At 30.9% G+C, this 14,734-nt stretch overlaps 1 protein-coding gene across 3 annotated transcripts in view; it reads right to left on the bottom strand.

Annotated features, from left to right (window-relative positions):
• The window catches only part of LOC126759750 (UNC93-like protein), a 91,073-nt gene extending 79,557 nt beyond the window's left edge, over window positions 1–11,516 (bottom strand). The window contains exons 1-2 of one of the 3 annotated variants that reach the window (XM_050474849.1): window positions 11,442–11,516; window positions 9,530–9,730 (exon numbers count right to left, since the gene is read on the bottom strand). The gene's annotated coding sequence lies outside the window, so the exon portion shown is untranslated. Of the gene's footprint in view, window positions 1–9,529; window positions 10,418–11,434 lie in introns of those variants that run through there. The other 2 variants (XM_050474848.1, XM_050474847.1) reach the window with 2 other exon arrangements.
• Window positions 11,517–14,734: the final 3,218 nt, after the last annotated feature.

Here is a 14,734-nt window from a genome sequence, read left to right as displayed (position 1 = left end):
GTATTTAGTTAGCCTATTAAAGCAATAAATATTTATTTTAATTTTACTTTTAAGTTTTTATTAAAAAAATTAATTTTTTATTAAAAAAAAATAAATAAAATATTAAAAGTTTGTTTTGCAAGTTATGTATATAAAGAAGTATGGTATTCTGTCCTACATGCAGTAAAAAAATAATATTTAAATATTTATTATTTTTTAGTAATAGTAATATTTATTAATAAGTAATATTTATTATAAAAGTATATATTTTTTAAATTTTTTCAAATTTTATTGAATATTTTTTAAAATTTGTTTTTAAATATTTTTTTTTTATTTTATATAATATAAAATTTGTTCAATTAATCTTTGTAAGTGAATTATTTTTTAGGTTTTTGTTGTTTTTTTTGTGAAACTAGTTTTTGAGGTTTGGAATATATTTTACTATATTTATTAGATATTAGAAAAAAAATTATATTTTTTATTTAAATTTTATTATTTAGTTAAAACTGTCTTATAGTGCTTGCAGTAAAAATATTTAAATATTTATTTTTTATTATTAATATTTATTATAAGAACATACATATACTTTTTTATGTTTCCAAATATTTTTAGGCATTTGTTTTTTTGACAAAATTATTTTGTATTTAATTTGTTTAAAATTTTTACATTCTATCTATGTAAATAAATTATTTTTTTGTTGTTTTTTTTGCGAAACCAGTTTTAAAGGTTTGTAATATTTTTTTAGATTTATTTTGTATTAAAATTTTATTTTACTTTGTATAATATTATAAAAAAAACCAATTTCTAAATATTGAAAATTTCTTAAAAGATTATTCATTTAAAAAAACATGTATGTATTTGCATTTATTACTTTTCATAAAAATATTTTTTTTATTTCCTATTAAATCGCCACTGGGTACTATTTATGTACTTAGACAAATTTTGTGCAAAATATTTAGAAAAGCGCAATCATACAAAAATACATACATATATACAAGATACATACATATTTACCGTCATGGCCTGTGTGTGGTTTTTGTAGGAAACACAGACTGCCGGGCAGACATACAGATAAACGAGCAGACAAGGTTGGCAGAGCGCCAGCAAAATGTACATATGTACATACAAGTATATAAAAATTGCAAAAGCACTTGTTTCATATAATCGAAACACACATATTATAGACACATATATGTACTGCACTTATATACTTGCAAAGTTGGCAGACTGATTTGGTTTGGGAATAAATTTTTATTTTTTGACGATTATTTATTCAACTTTTTTTCTTGTGTCTATTTTCATCTGTTGATGTTGTGCTCGGTGCGTTATTGGTATTTTGTTTTGACTGCATTCTTTCATTAAAAAATTTTGTTTTTTCTAATTTTATATTGATATGTATGTGTGTTTAAGCATTCTTTCATTACAATGAGTGTGTCTCAAATTGATCTTATTTAGCTGCCATTTCTTTATACAAATGCCAATGCCAAGGCGAGCAGAGTCGGCTAGCTTGATAAGTAGGAGGTTGAGGCGACAAATTCAGTGCTCATTAAAAAAATGTGCAAAGCAAAATACATATGCATTTGTATGCGTATAGTAGATTTAGAAGCTGATTTGAATTGCTATTAGATTCCAATTTTATGACAGTAAATTCAATAATAAATATATTGTTGAAAGGAAGAAGGCATAAGAAAGAAACTGATAATTAACTGATTGATATTTTACTATAACTGGATGTGTTTATATATATTACTCGTTTTATTTGGCAAAAAATATAAGTAACAAACTTCAGATAATAACAATTACTGTTATTTTTTCTTGACTTTTATACCTACATGTGTATATAAAATTATTAATATTATAACCATTATGAAGTTAGACTATATCTTTAAATAAATTGGCATAGCTGAAAGACCCCCAACATACGGATATTGAAGAAAAAGTATTTTTCGCAAATAGAGTTGCCAGAATTTCTTACATTTGTAACTATTGCATTATTTACCATTTTCAAGTAGGTATGTCCACGTCAACACCAATATTTGCCATTTTGCTTAATATTTGTCAATTAAAAAATTTTCCATAAGGTTTCCATTTTTTTAACTATTTTTGTTATTTGCTGTTGTAAAAGTATGGAGCTGAACTTAACAGTATATTAGTATAACGACTAATTTTTGTTAAACAAGGTTGCCATATTATCTTCAAAAACTGATATTAGACTACATCTTCAAAATATTGGCATATCGTAAAAATAAATAATTAAATTAAAAAATTAACTAAGAAAAAATATTTAACTTAAATAGAGTTGCCACAATTTCTTCATACTGTGACTATATTTTCGGGTTTAATTACGTATATCAACTTTTATTAACAATATTTGTTATTTTGCTTACTATTTATTAATACACATTTACATATAATAACATTTTTTATTTTATGTTACACAAATTTAGTACTAATTCCAATATTTCTTACTTTATTTACTATTTATTAATATTTAATTTTGCGCATAAGGTTGCCATATTTAAATTTTTTTTATTTTATGTTATGAAAATATTGCACTGAATTAGCTTGTATAAACATATATTACTCTGCAATATAAGTATGTTTATGAACCAATTTTGGTCGAACAGGGTTGTCGCACAATTTTATATATTTTCTATTTCAGTTATTTTGTTATAAAAATGTTGTATTTAGTTTATCAGTACTACGGAAAATTTATTCATGTATAAAATTATTAGGTTTAGGGTTACCAAATATAAATTTTTCCGTAGTTGTTGTTGTAGCGGCAGAATTTTGCGAAATGACAGTCCTTGGCCGGATAAAAAAATACGTGTCCGTTCCGGTTACGTAGACCCGACTGCCACGGGACCGAGTTGTTGTTGTAGCGGCAGAATTCTGCCGAGTTGACATTAGACCCGACTGTCGTGGGAATTTTTCTAATTTATAGCGCCTAGAAAGCACCTCTAGTAATAATTTAAAAAACAGCCCATAGCTGTCATTATCTAGTTAGAGGTGTCTACTCAAAGACAGGTTCGATTCATATAAAAAATATTTTTTCTAACAAATTTTGCCCTTCCGTTGGGTCAGCTATGTGTAGATTTTTGAGAAGAAAAATTGAAATCCATCTTGAAAGTAATAGTTCCTTACATTTATCAAATAACATAAAGGTATGAAAAACTAATCCAAGCATCTAACGGAACTTTAAGTGCCACTTGTTTATAATATAAGGATAATTTGCGCCATTGACAACAGTAAACATTTCATTAAATATAAAATCATGTCGCAAGCAAAAAACACTATGACTTTAATAGACGATTATATATAATAGCCATCATCAAAATCATTTTGCAATTTAATAATAGTGAAATATGAAGCAAAACAAACATTGCAAATAATGCCTGCTTATATATACATACATCCATACATACATATGTATTAGCGATAATAATTACGTATACGTATAGGATGACCAAGCAGGTGGTTCCTGCATTATGTACAAGTAATACAATATCTATATTATACATATGTGTAAATAAACAAATTGAGTGTAACAAATTGCGAAACTTAATTATATTTTATATAAATAATTATTCCCGTATTTATGTATATATGATATACGAGTAGTTACTTCATGTAAGTATGTAATGACTTGCTGTGTTTTTGCCATGCCGGCCCGCAGCGGTCATTGTACACAGTAATTTAACTTTTTTTTTGCTACTTTTGTGGCTCAACTATAGTGAAATAATTATGCATAATTGAGTGGCGGGCGAAAATATTGGTTTTTCTGCGCAATCATACCTAAAATGGCACACATACTTATACATAAGTACACAGCTATATAGTTGTACATGCAAACTGATAACTATTTTATGCCTGTGGCGCTGTTGTTCCGCAGTTTTTGCTTCTTTTTGCTATTCAAATATCTGTTTGCTGTGGTTGTTTTTATTTGTAGCTTTTATGGTTCATAGCCTAGGGCAAAATTTGCGTGCTACATGAGTGTTTTTATTTGCTGGCTGTCAAATTTTGTATGCCTCTTCTGCTTCACTATTCCTCCTTCCTTTGCGAGGTATCTAATGCTTTTGCTTATGTGTTTGGTTGGTACTCTAATGGCACTTGTAGTTTTGAGCGTGTTGAAAAAGTTTTATCAGCACAACACTTTTTGTTGTACATATCTGTTTGTGTGTCACAGAAATACGATCTTTCAGCGCTCATCACTTGTACTATACATATGTATATAGGTATATCTTTAGAGAAGAGATCTGATATCTGGGTTTGAAATGCTGTTCTGTTGTGATATTCTTATATCAGTGTATCTTGTCGAATAAAACAGTTTTTCATTCAAAACTTGATTTGAATGGGTCATTTTGTATAGCAGCTATATCTTATAGCGGTGCAATGTGAACAACTTGTTCGAAAATTGTGCCGTTTCCTTGAATTATAAGTCATGCCAAGTTTTATGAAAATAATTTTTATAAAAAAAAATTTTCAAATAAAAAAAAAAAATTCAAAAAAAAAATTGCCATACAAGTACTTGATATTAGTCGATCTGTTTGTGTTTTCATATAAAAAAATTTTTCAAATAAAAAAAATTTTCAAAAAAAAGTTTCTCCAAAAATTTTTCCGCACAAGTACTTGATACAAGTTGTACTTGTATTAGTCGATCTGTTTGTGTGACAGCTATATACTATAGTGCATCGAAAACGGTGCTTCTGACATAGGTGTGTGCAAAATTTCAGTTCAATATCACAAAAACTTAGATACGTACATATGTACATAGATACAGAGAGGCGTGTAAAAGAAGGACAGTCAATTGCTTTTAATGCTGATAACTTATATATGTATATACCTAAGAACATCCCGACGTTTCCTTCTCAGCATTATAAACTTTATGCCAAACTCATCAGGATATTACTAGAGGTAATGGAGCATGGTAATGTGCACGAAATATCATTTGGTAGCAAATTTTACAAGGCTACAGAGCTTTTATTAATAAAAAAACTAGTCAGAATATGATATAAATTAGTTTGTTTGTGGTTAGATCGATATCTTTGAATCATCTCCATTGTCTACTCAATGCTATATCAATAGTTTCTTCTACTCATTAAAAAAGCTTTAGGTCGAAAAATAAATTTTTGGAGCTTTAAATACTGATGCGAAAAATTGAAAGATATAAGAGAGATATGAAAAATATTTTTCGAAGGAATTTTCTTAGAAAAAATTGCATCAATTTTGAAAAAAAAATTAAAATAATTCAATTATTTCTCAAAATTGAATTGAAATTTGTTTTCCCAAAATTTATTTCATATTCAATACACTCAGCAGAACTATTTTTAAAACATACTTATAACCTATTTAGAGTAAATGTTTTCAGTAAATTGATTTCATAACCTCATACACTTATTATAACTATTTTTAAAACATACTTCAAATCCTTTAAAACACGACAACTTTGATATTCAATGAAGAGTACGGCCCAAAGTATGCAAATATTAAAAACACTCCAAGTTACTCGTGTTCAACAACACTTCATATTGTTACAACTTAACCGTACTTTCACTCAGAACAACATTTAACGAAATTATATTGTCATGAAACATTTTTAATTACATAACATTATTGTGAAGAAGATTTCACCACCTTCGAGGCGCCCTTTCACAACAATTTACCATTTTCGCTTCACTACTTTCCAAGTAGACTATGACTTTAGATTTTCTAAGAACACAATTAAACGAAATTACTTTGTCTTTAGTTATTTGTGGTTCCGACAACATTAAGTTTATTAAAATTTCACCACTTTGAGTGGAGGTTTTTAACCACAGTTCCTCACTTTTTAACCACAGTCCCTAACTTACGCACTAATACTTCAGCAATAGACCGTGACTTTAAATATTCTAAGAACAAAAATAACTTCGCTAATAGCAATTGTTAACATAGAATATTATAATGATTTTGTTTTCTCATTGCCTATAGTACTATGGGTGTAAATAACCGCCAGCTGGGAAAAAATAATTAGTTTTTGTAAAACATAGTACCAAGAAATCGCAAAGATGGAAAGTTTATCCACACAATTCATAGTTAAAAGTCTTATATAACAGTGGCTAGCTTATGATGCTGTATAGCAATTATTTATGATGCAGAAAATATTAGCTACGATTAGTAGAGTGTCAAAACAACCTAAAGGTTTTTTTCCATACTTAGATGACTAGTCAGATTTCCGCGAACAAATTAACTTTTATGTGATTTTGAGCTAATGAAATTTAGTAAGAATTATTGAAACAAAAGAAAATATTTCTTTTTCTCATATTTTTTATGTGTTTTGGACACGCATCTGTTATCTTCAGCTTATCAATCCTGATGTGTCGCGCGTACCAGCCGCTAAGCTTGCGTCTCACAGCTTTGTACAGACACATAAAATTAATGCATGAGCATACACGTGCGTTTATTTTTCATGTACTAAACAAAGTTATATGTACTTTAGTATATATGTATGCATACACCTTTGTAGTGCCTTTTGGCGTTGTGCTTCAGACAATGAAAGCGAAATCTTATGCAAATATTTGCTTGAAAATATCTGTTTTGTGCTAAATTTAATAGCTACAACTAAGCAAGCGTTCAAGTACGCTTGAGTCAAAAAACGCAAAACCGATGATAAATAACTAGAAAAGGCGTGTTCAGTGAAATATGCATATACATACATATATAGAAGTATATACAAATACATGACGCTTGTGTATACTTAAATCGGTAGTTGAATTTTTACTTAATTTACGTATATGAGGAGGTATATGAGGAGCAAAATATGCGAAAAGGGAATGGCAGTCAGCTAGTGACAGTTACTGTAGAAAAACATCTGCATGCTAAGGTGGCAAAGCGAGCAGGCAGCCAAGATAACGAAACAAGTAACAAGTAATTACGGTGCAGAAACACAAGCAAGAGCCCAAAAGCAAAGTGTGTGCAAAATGATTAAATACATTTCGCGCAAATAGACACGTGAAATGCAAAAATTTTGTTTTGTTAAATAACGCCAAATGCAAAATACCATATATTGTCTGTATGTATGTGCATATGTAAAAATGTTACCTTGTGTTTACAGCAGCGCGCTGTAAGCTAATTATTTTTCGTAATAGTGCTATAAAAGTACATTTCAGTCTCATATTTCATTAGTGTTTATGGCTTAATAATTTGAAACTAAATATGAATGGAAAATTGCTTGTTAAATGTTAATAGCAAAATATCCAAATGGAAGCAGCTTGGAGTTTTGTTAGAAGCCTGTACATAAGTGCGCCTATCAATACAAGCTGTTTTTCGTAGGTTAGTGATTTTTCTGCAAGGCCTTGATAATTAAAAATTTTAAGAGATGCTATTGTTTTGGAAAATATTTGTAGATTTAGAATTTTAAAAATATTAAAAAAAAACTAAAATATAATAAAAAAATTAAAAATTTAATTGTTTTTGAAAATATGGAATTTTTAAAAAATTAAAATATTAAAAAAAAAATTAGATATTTTGTTGTTTTAGAAAATATTTTAAAATATGGAATTTTTAAAAAATTAAAAAAATTATAATATTAAAAAAAAAAAAAAAATAAAAAAATTTAATTTAGAATTTTAAAAATATTTAAAAAATTTACACTTTCAGAATTCATGTGCATTTCTGGTGCAAATTATTAATTTTATTATTAAACTATAATAATTAAAAAAAAAATTATGAACTCTCTAGAAGTTAGAAGGAGCTGTTACATACATACAAGCATAAGTATCTTCAATAATTTTTTCGAAATATAATGGCATAGCTTTCAAATAATTTTTGAAATCGGAAAATAATCTTGTTTTGATAATATCTTGTTTTTGTGAATTTCTCATGACAACACAGTTCAAATTTCTTTTTTGGAACCAATGTAATCTTAAAGTATGGCATTCGAAAAATTTTGCATAAAGAAAAAATATATAAAACTGGCCATGGCAGCAATTATTCGAATTCGAATTAGAGAGTAATGCGGTACCCTACCTTGTAGTTGGATCATCCAAAATGAAAAATCAAATGCCATTCGTTAGATAATAGTTTTCTCCAGGTAAGACAGAAGAGGATTTTCGAAATTTCATGTTTTCATTTTCCAGAAAGAAAAGTCCAATTCCACTCGTTAGATAATAGTTTGTAAAACAAAAGGGGATTTTCGAAATTTCAATTTTTCCATATTTTGAAAATTTTTGAAAAGAAAAAATCGGTGAATTTTTTATTTTAAAATAAAAATTATTAACAAGTTTGCAAATGTCCCTCCGAAGTTTGTTCGAAAATCATGTACAAAAATAGTATTGAAAATTTCAAAGGAATCGTTGAAGCAATTTTGAATTAATGAAGGTCAGCTACTTTAAAAACTTGAATTGTGGGGAAAAGCTTTAAAGTTTTGAACACTAAAAAATCGAATATAAGCCTACATAAGACAGATATCGACTTTTAATACTCTTTAAATAGTAAAGTTTGAAATAAATAATAAAAAAGATACAAAATAAACATTTTGAAGTAAATAATAAAAAGAAAATAACGAAAAAAATACAAAAAAATTATTTTATACTGCACCCCTCTTAAGACACCTGGGAAGGTAAATTAATGTTAATTAAATTTAGATCTTTTCACCTAAATTGTATATTTTTCTGTTGAAAAAAATAATTTGCTAGTTGTCGAGAAAGTTAAACTCATTTTGTTAATTAAATTTATTATTCTTGAAGCAAATTATGTTGCTTAATTTGCATTCGGATTTATCGTATTTTTTGTGTTGAAGAAAAAATTGCTGGTTTTTGAGAAAATAAAACTAATTTTGTTAATTAAATTAATTAAACCTGTTATTCTTGAGGAAAATAATTACGTTGTTTAATATGAAATAAATTCTTAAAAATGTCAAAAATAGAGAAATCTCTTCGATTTTTATGAAACTATTAGAACAAAACTGTGTTCTCATCGAGTTTTCTTAGGGTATAGTCACAATATGACATGAAATACTTAATTTCATATTAATGAAGTATAATCTAGATTTCATGGCGTTTTATGCCCAATAATTTTTTAAAATTAATCTAAGATATTCACAAATCAATCAGAATTTGAAAACAAAAAAACTTTTTGAACCCAAAGCATCTATTTCACAAGCTCCAAAGCCAAGTTTGAACACGGCAAATAAAATATATGAAAAACATTTTTCTTTACAAATAAAATATTTGAAACCTAAACATCTTCGTGGAAATCACCCAAACTAAATTATATAATTTATACTTAATTATTATACAATCGCAGTTAATGATGCAATTTTTAACGTTATGACGTTAGCCATAAATACAACACTGTCTCCCATACACATAAAATTTTTTTTATTTCAAAGCACTCTAGGAAAAAATAAGCGTATATATCATAAACTAAAATATATTTTAACCTACTAAACAATTTTTCCACGATAAATTTCACTTGTCGCTTTTGCGCTTATTTTTGGCGACAAAAAGTGTTAACTCAATGCGGCATTACGTAAGCGTTATAAGGAAACATAATTTTTTTAAGTCAAACTTACCGTTAAAGGCACATGAAATGCACAACAGCGCTGCTGTTTGGCTGCTGCAAAAGCGTGCAAAGTCGCTAACGACGCGTTTAATTAAGCGTTGTACGCTGGTTTTGCTCTTTTATTCCGATATTTTGCGTTTTGTTTTAATTACGCTTCGTATATTTGTTGTTATATACGCCGAGTAACGATAATTGTTTTTTAATTTTTGTTCTGAAAAGTGTGGTTTTAAAATTAATAATTAATTTAATTTTTATGTAACGCGTTTTCAAATGTGTTTAAAGCTGCGAGGCTTACAGTTCACTCAACAAAAATAAAAATCTCTAAACAAATAATGGGTTTTTTTAAATTTTTAAAAGTTTTGTTTCGTATATAATTTTTATATAATTGCGACGTATTGCACACTAGCGTTTATTTTTTACAGTTATTTAATTTTTAAAATTTTTATAATTTTTTCCGCGTATGTTTCTTATTTTTTTGCACGCGTACTTGCTTGAGTTTACGCTTTTTCAAATATAAACATGAAGGGGGCGAATAATTTACATTTCCGTTATACGTTTTACACGCCAAATTCGAAGGAAACAAGTTTGCTGTGGAAAATTGTACGCGTTTTTCCTGCTGTGTGCCTTTTTTGCTACAACCGAAATTCGTCGAACGGAATGTCTTATTGGCACCGGGCTTCGTTGTCGTTGTCGTCGCCGTTACTAAGGCTTAAGCCGAATTATTCAAGCGACAAAATTGTTAATTTTCTCTTGCATTAATAATTTGCGTTTATCAACAGCAGCAGCTCCTGAATTTTATTTAATATAATTAAACTTTTTTTTACTCGAAAAAAGGAAGCACAAACTGCTTTTTAATACTCGAAAACACTTTCAAGCAAATTTTTTAATGCTTGTATATTTTTAAAATACTATTTAATTACTTTTCAAAATTGTTTATTATTTTTTATTATTCAATAACTCAGTAATATTATAGTATATGGTAATAATATATGTACTGCACAACCGTAAAGACGCTTAGGAGCTAAACACGACCAACTCGAAAACACACCAAAACGGTATTGAAACCTCAGATACGTTTTAACTTCGCAGATAGTTTTGCGGTAATAAAGCTAACTGCCGCCACTAAGGTGGCTGCTGTCGCTGCTGCGTTGGCTACTGCTGCTGCTGGGCGCTCGTGGCTGCGACGCTGGGCGATCGTGTGTATGCTGCGGAGATCACTCACTGCAGCTGCGTCGGCGGTGGCGGTGGCTGTAGCTATAGCTTTGGCACTGACTGTGGCTGCAGCGACGACCGTTGTGCCGATTATGAGGTTCCGCGCACACGACGAACACCTTAAGCCCGAAGAAAAGCGATCTAAGCCGTTAGCATACAACGTCAACGGTAATGATGATGACGACGACAACGAAAACGCGACCAGGTGGACTGCCGAAGCTGCTGGTAGTTAGACGGATATTGTGACAGCGTGACAACAACAACAATTGTGTACCAAGATGTTGGTCGTGTCTCTACAACGAGAAGTTCACTTCATTGTCACTTAGTTAATTACTTCACTTGAAATAAAAAATTAAAAAAAAAACTGCGAGACAACGTCACAATCCACTACGCCCGCTCACTTGTTTGCTTAAATTTGACGCGATCCACCCGAACGCCACAAAATATACAACATCGCACAACAACAACAATGCTCGTATGCACAGAGTTCGCGTTGCCGTCGTTGTTTGCAGTTCGACTTAGTTGGGTTGGATTAGGGTGGTGTTTGGCGGAGGCGATAATTTACACTTAGTCGTATATAATGGACGTGATGATGCGAAAGCGCCTAACTTAACGCGCGTCTAAGTTTTTTTTTCTTATTTTAACAACTTATAGTAACGCGTATTGTTGTTGTTGTGCTGCGAATAATTTTCGTTTTTCTTACTATGTACGGGTTTCGCAGGTGCCGTTTGTTGCTACTACAAATTGACTGCGACTGAGAACGCTCCGTTATGGAATGATGTTGGCTCAAAACCGGACACAACGTTATATTTAACTACTCTGCTCCGATCGAGCCAACGAATGTTCATACACACTCACTTCGGCTATTAACTTCTCGTTCGAGAAAAATACATAAAAAAACAAAAACAATGTTCATTCGGTCGCGCTTACACGACTCCCAAACACGACAACCGCACAACTACGTCAATAACACCAGCACCGACAATCCGACGATGTTGCTGTTGGTTAACAATGGCGGTAGCACCGTTCGAGCTGGATCCTGTTCGCCAATACTTACTGCCAACACAATGCTGCCAACGAGATTGCCGCGCTGCACGTGATGAGTTGCTGTTCGGCGTCGCCGCTGCATGTGGGGGAGCGCTGCCTCAAGGGCGTCCAAGGTGTTAGCGCAGCAATAACAGCGGCAGCAACAGCAGCAGCAGCAACGACAGAGAAGAGCGTCAGCTATTAAGAGTACGTGCTGGGTTGAAGAGAGCCAACACTCAGCTGTTGCTGAGCTTTTAACTCGGGTTTAATTATTGCAGCTGGCTTAAATCTACCTGCTAAATGTGCGCTAGCTGGTAGTTTCTCAGCGCTTGAAGCGTTCTACTTGCGTTCGGTGCACGCCTTTTAACCAATCACAGACGCATCTTTGATTCGGTTGATGTTTCGGCGGTGCGTGGTTGTTGTTACTTTTTGTTATTGCATAAAATTACTCTCATTGCGGAACTTTTGAAACTAAAGTTCAAAAAGAAGTTGAGTATTTATATATATGAGAATTGGGTGGATATATGTATATTTTTAAATAAATTTTATTTATAAAAATTTCACATAAATTCCCTCAGAAAATTTAACATTTATCCGGCAAATAGTCTCAAAAATATGTGGGTAATGGTAGCCACTATTTAATCAGCTGCTTAAACTTTAAATGAGTTTTTATCGAAATGCTGTTTACAGAAGCGGTAAGGATAATTTTTCCGAAACGCCAGAACCGATCGATTTAAAATATTAATAAGACCGCTTTAGATATATTTGTCAGTTAATGATCTAAGGAATAACATTTTTGATAATAATTGATAACTAAATTTTTTGTTAAGCCACAGTTCGGTGAAAAATAAAAATTTGACTCGTCCTTCGATCAGTACCTGTATTAATCTATAGTAACAATGAGTTTGCTTGATTTTGGGATTTGAGATAGTTTTAAGCAGAAAAGCTTTCCTCAGCGCCAGATACCTTTTTATCGGAAGTCTTCTTGGAGATCGGCTCCGTGATTAAGTGAATCCAAAATTTTTCAAAATTAAGCAGCGATTCTTTAAGTATAGTACATTAAATTTTGTAAACTCACAAGTTTTTATTTATTTATTATAAAAAAAATCTATTTTCTGACTTAAAAGTAAACATAACCATTTTGTCAAATCTAAAGTGATTATACGTTGAATTTCATTGCTTAATTTTCGATAAATAATCATTCATTCCACAACGAAATCGAATTCGATACTGAAAGATTTTTATACGGACAATTTTTATGCGGCCTTAGATACCGTCGATAACCTGCTTTACCAGTACACTGTTTTTCATCAACGATACAGAAAGATAAGGATAAGGATACATCAGTATCTGCGTTAACTGCTTTTGCTTGGCGTTAAATATGATGATTAATTTTGTAAGTGTGGCTAGGAATAAATTGTATCAATTAGTCAACCGAAATATTTGCTGCAGTTAGTGAAAAACATCCCAGATTTTTGAATTCCTTTAAGTCCTTCAATAGGTGTGCATTATTTCATTTAAGGAGGAAACATTGAAAGTCGGAGTGCGGAACTTTAATCCGCTAAACCTAACCTACTCCCAACTCATATCTCTCCCACGGAACCAACGGATTAAGTATTACTTTATGGGAGAGAGAAATACTTTAAGTCTCATCTATCATACGGACTGACTGACGCCTAATATACTATATATAGTATGTCTATGTTTTATCATGACGCTGTGCTGACAGCTTTCCATTTACCAGAGGACTGACAAAGTTTTCACTGAAAAACTACCGCCAAGTGACTTTTCCCTTACATTTGAAAAACATGGGCAATGAAAAACTACGTGCTCAGAGTCTTCTATTCACTCTGTACACGTCGAACAGTACGGACTAACGTCGTGATGGAATCGGAACAGATAGCTTCTAAAACATTCATGTCCACTCAGTATTTGGGCTAGGTGAAAGTCTAGGTCCTCATGTTGTCTATCTATCCACAGATCAATGTCCTGGATTAGTCTGTGGGTCCATCGCTCTTTGGTTGAGGTTTGGTTGATGCTTTTGGTTCTCTCCTCTTTTTTACGCCTACAGACGGCTCTAATAGCTGATCCAATGGGGCGAATTAACAAGAGCTTCAGCAGCGTCGCTTAAACTGCATGTATATGGATGTATGTATGTATACCATTTACCTGCCTTTTGAGTGGACTTAAAGTTACTCGGCTAAAGGGCCCCCGTTTCAGAAATTTAATTTGAATTGCAAACTTGAAATCGGTCAAACCTGTAAATGAACCAATAATATAAACGTGTGACAATTTTTCAACCATTTTGCTATTTTAATGAAAATTCCTTAAATTTGCACTTCAATTAATTAAAGATGAAAAACTGGACCCAAACATTCTTATTCGATCCAACTTAAGAACGTCCAGTTTTTGTTGACTTCCTGACACTTGTATAAAATAAAACTTATTTGAATCGTTAAAAGATCCAGTCAGGTCGCAACGTTAGCTAAAAGTTTCACAAAAAAATTAAAACTGTAATGTCTTTTAAGGGGTTAGGTGTAGTCAGAGGCATGATAAAATTAAGATTTTAAATAGTTTTTTTTTCTGCTATTAAATTATTTACCACTCAAAAGATATCGGCTTATAACTTCAGAACTGGTGACTTTATTTTTCAATAGAAAATTTAACTTGATAACGAGAGAGTTGAAAGCAAAACTATTCTCTTTTGAAAAACCAGATATCTTTGTTTGAATAAGTGGTTGCGGTTACAGCCAGCTACATTATTTTATTTTATTTTATTCTTCATATATCAGCGAGCATTTACAACCACACTGAATACGAGAATGAATCTTTAGTTATTATTGGTGCCGCTTTGTCGTTAAAAAACCGAGATAACATGAAATTTTTTATGAAGTAACTATCCAGCGTGGAGATCCACATTACCGTGAGTCAACGTCATCGACGAAAGAGTCAGTTTGAAAATTTACTTACCGACGAT

The sequence above is a fragment of the Bactrocera neohumeralis genome, chromosome 5, assembly GCF_024586455.1.
Source record: "Bactrocera neohumeralis isolate Rockhampton chromosome 5, APGP_CSIRO_Bneo_wtdbg2-racon-allhic-juicebox.fasta_v2, whole genome shotgun sequence".
Taxonomy (NCBI): Eukaryota; Metazoa; Arthropoda; class Insecta; order Diptera; family Tephritidae; genus Bactrocera; species Bactrocera neohumeralis.
This window is presented reverse-complemented; position numbering and strand designations above follow the sequence as displayed.